Source organism: Octopus bimaculoides, chromosome 3 (assembly GCF_001194135.2).
Source record: "Octopus bimaculoides isolate UCB-OBI-ISO-001 chromosome 3, ASM119413v2, whole genome shotgun sequence".
Taxonomy (NCBI): Eukaryota; Metazoa; Mollusca; class Cephalopoda; order Octopoda; family Octopodidae; genus Octopus; species Octopus bimaculoides.
In genome coordinates this window covers 10,692,255-10,696,175 of record NC_068983.1, presented here as the reverse complement: position 1 = coordinate 10,696,175, position 3,921 = coordinate 10,692,255, and positions in this window count along the sequence as shown.

The window sequence follows — 3,921 nt, the reverse complement described above, 5'->3', positions numbered from 1 at the left end:
TTGGTAGACGGAAACTGAAAGAAGCCCGTCGTATATATGTATATATATGTATATATGTCGTATTTGTGTGTGTGTGTGTGTGTGTGTGTGTGTGTGTGTGTGTGTCCCAACATCGCTTGACAACCGATGCTGGTGTGTTTACGTCCCCGTAACTTAACGGTTCGGCAAAAGAGACCAATAGAATAAGTACTAGGCTTACAATGAATAAAATCACAGACGTTCCAGCCTTGATCACCTCGTCGTTTTACAAATACAGTATCTTTCTGTTCTTTTCTTTTCAAGCGGCAAGATGTGATCTGAGAGGCATTTGGCCGTTGTTTCTAACTTATCAGCACTCCTGTAGAAAACCTCTTTCTCTGGTAGTGCTGTCAGCTGTGATATTGTTTGCGGCAGAGTTTTTGTCGTAGATGTTGTTGATGTTGCTGTTGTTGTTATTTGTGTTATCGTTGTTGTATATTAAGCTTTGTATTGTTGTTGTTGTTTTGCCGCTGTTTTCTTAATCTAAAGAGTTAAGCAAATATTATGTTACTCAGTAAGCAGTGGGAGGCTTCCAGGAAATACCGAAGACAACTGTTATTTTGGCAAACACAGAAGAATAGGATTCAAGCTGCAGTAGGTTCTAGTCGAGTCTAATTAAATTGAATAAGCAGTCCAGTTTCGAATATATTTATAATGTTATGTTCCATAGAAATGATAAAAAAATCAGAGTATTTTCCCTTGAGATATTACGACAAAGTGTGTGTTGGCATTCCGTCGCTTACGACGTCGAGGGTTCCGGTTGATCCGATCAACGGAACAGCCTGCTCGTGAAATTAACATGCAAGTGGCTGAGCACTCCACAGACACATGTACCCTTAACGTAGTTCTCGGGTATATTCAGCGTGACACAGTGTGACAAGGCTGACCCTTTGAATTACAGGCACAACAGAAACAGGAAGTAAGAGTGAGAGAAAGTTGTGGTGAAAGAGTACAGCAGGGTTCGCCACCATCCCATGCCGGAGCCTCGTGGAGCTTTAGATGTTTTCGCTCAATAAACACTCACAACGCTCGGTCTGGGAATCGAAACCGCGATCCTATGACTGCGAGTCCGCTGCCCTAACCACTGGGCCATTGCACCTCCACGATATTACGACAATATCATAGAAAACTACGCCAGAAAGATATTAAAAAGAAAATTCAAAAGTCACCCGTTTCATGGATTCTGGATTTTCCCCTTCATGACGATGGAATTATTTTCCTTTTATTTTATTTTATTTTATCTTATTTTATTCAGGTTCATTGGGATAAAAAACAAATCCCAGTTTTGTTAGGTTCTTCGAAAATGAAATGAAATAAAGATTACAGAGAGCCCTGTATAATCTCAAGTATTGATATTTCTGGTTAGTTGTTAGAAGGAACATATAAGCATGGAAAGAGGCATTATCGGTTAAGATATATCATTCTGAAAGGACTTGATGTCTCTGAAAAAGAGAAAAGCGGTGTCATTATTTTAATAGAAGCAGTAAGTGTAATACGTCTGTTTAGATGACTGAAGAAGAGGCAAACAAATAGCTCAGCTGCACATTAAATCAAAATAACGTGGAAGGTCGAGGCCTGAATTTGCCAATCGAGCAGACGACAAATAAGCTCTTCGCTATCATGTGACATGAAGCTCAATAAAATGCAAATATACCGTAAATCCTCGAGTATAGTCCGCCCTTGAGTATAATACGCAAGAGATTTTTAGGGGGCTGTACCTATGAAAAACCTAAACCTTGTGTCTAATACGCACCCCTTCTCTAACTTGAGTCAAGGAGGTCTATATAACGTCCTTGGTTTGTTAACGTATATACGGTAACGTCCTTTATTATTATTGTATATATAACATAATACAAACGTGTAGCTTTTTTGTGCACTTTTTTTGCAGAAAATAAAGAAATAACAGTAATAACGTCAGTGAAAAATAAATATTAAGTAAATTGCCTTTACATATTTATCACTTAGAAAATTTTGCTTAGAAAATATTTTTCATTTTTAACCTCGTATATAGTACGCACTAGAAATTTTGACCTTTAAATTTTGAGAAAAAAGTGCGGATTATACTCGAGGATTTACGGTAATATAGACCAGGCATAATGATTTGAGACACAGAAGAGAAACTGTGCACAGCAGCGGAAATCAGTTGACCAGCGGATGTCAATATAAAACTAAGGATTCAGCAAAAAAAAAAAACAACAACAAAAAACATCTACTCTGATTTTTTGAGTAATTTACAAGTTCTCCACCCGGATTACAAGTTCAGGTTTATTCTCGTGATTATAGGAGCAGTAGGGGATGTAACTAATTTCCCCAGCACAATCTCGAGATATTAAGGCTTTTAAAACCGGAAAGAAGAAAGCTAATTAGAAGATTACAGGTACAAATCATCAATGGAACTATCAAATTATGTACAACTTTTCAAGAGTTTGTCCCAGACTAAAGATCTGATAAGAGTACTTCCACCAGAGTGAAATTTGCTAAAGGTACTCGTTGTTGTTGTTGGCACTCCGTCGCTTACGACGTCGTGGGTTCCAGTTGATCCGATCAACGGAACAGCCTGCTCGTGGCTGAGCACTCCACAGACACGTGTACCCTTAACGTAGTTCTCGGGGATATTCAGCGTGACACAGTGTGACAAGGCTGACCATTTGAATTACAGGCACAACAGAAACAGGAAGAAAGAGTGAGAGAAAGTTGTGGTGAAAGAGTACAGTAGGGTTCGCCACCATTCCCTGCCGGAGCCTCGTGGAGCTTTAGGTGTTTTCGCTCAATAAACACTCACAACGCCCGGTCTGGGAATCGAAACCGCGATCCTATGACCACGAGTCCGCTGCCCTAACCATTGGGCCATTGCGCCTCCACAAAGATACTCGAACAATGACTGAAAGTGGACAATGAATACCACGAACGAACTCAGAACGTAAAGCACAAGAAGAAATACAGTAAGGTCAGTACCAGAAATGCATCGCTATGAACTGAATAATTTATTTTATCGATCCTGAAAGAAATAAAAGCAAAGTACATCAGGGTGGGATTTGAACTCAAAGCGCAGAGAGCCGGTATAAATACCACATGGTATTTCTGACGTGTCCACTTACAGTGGAAATTTTGGGATATCACAATCATAAATATGGAATATATTTTTTTTATTATTCTAACAGATGTAGAATTCCTTAAGTGAAATATTAGTGCATATTTTGTAACAACTGAGTGACTAATTCTGAAAATATTTGGCATTGAGTTGGAAGGAATAAAGCAAAACTACGAATTTCTGAAAGGTATAGGATTACCGAAAATTGTTAATCTTCTCATTGAAACTGTTGTGAATTATCTATTCTAACAAATGCAGAACCTGTTTAGTGAAATATTTGAACATATATATATTTGCTAATTACAGTGAATAACTTTCAAGAAATTTAACGCTTTCTAAGATGGCTGAAAATGGTCGATATTTCACACTTTTCTGACTGGTCCGCGTATACTGAAAATTATGGAATTTCACACATTAAAAATGTTGCAATTTGTTTATCTTTTGAGATAAACAGAATCTCTTACGCGGAATATATTAATTTATCTATTGGAACCACCGACTGGCTAAGCCTGGAGAAATCTGGCATTAGGTTGGAAGGAATGCGGAGAAAATTAGTTGCATACGACCGACTTCCACACAGTTTCCGTCTATCCATTTTATTCACGAAGCATTATTAGAACCGGGGCTATAATAGAAAACATTTGCTAGTAAGGTTCTAAAACATGTAGCCATACCTTTACCATAAAATCAAATTCTATGTTTAATTGATTTTAATTAATTCAAATTGTGGTGTTCTCACCGTTCTTTTCTTTATAAAAGAATTCGCAATTAAGGTTTTATATACTCACTAGAGATGTAATTCTAATTGATCC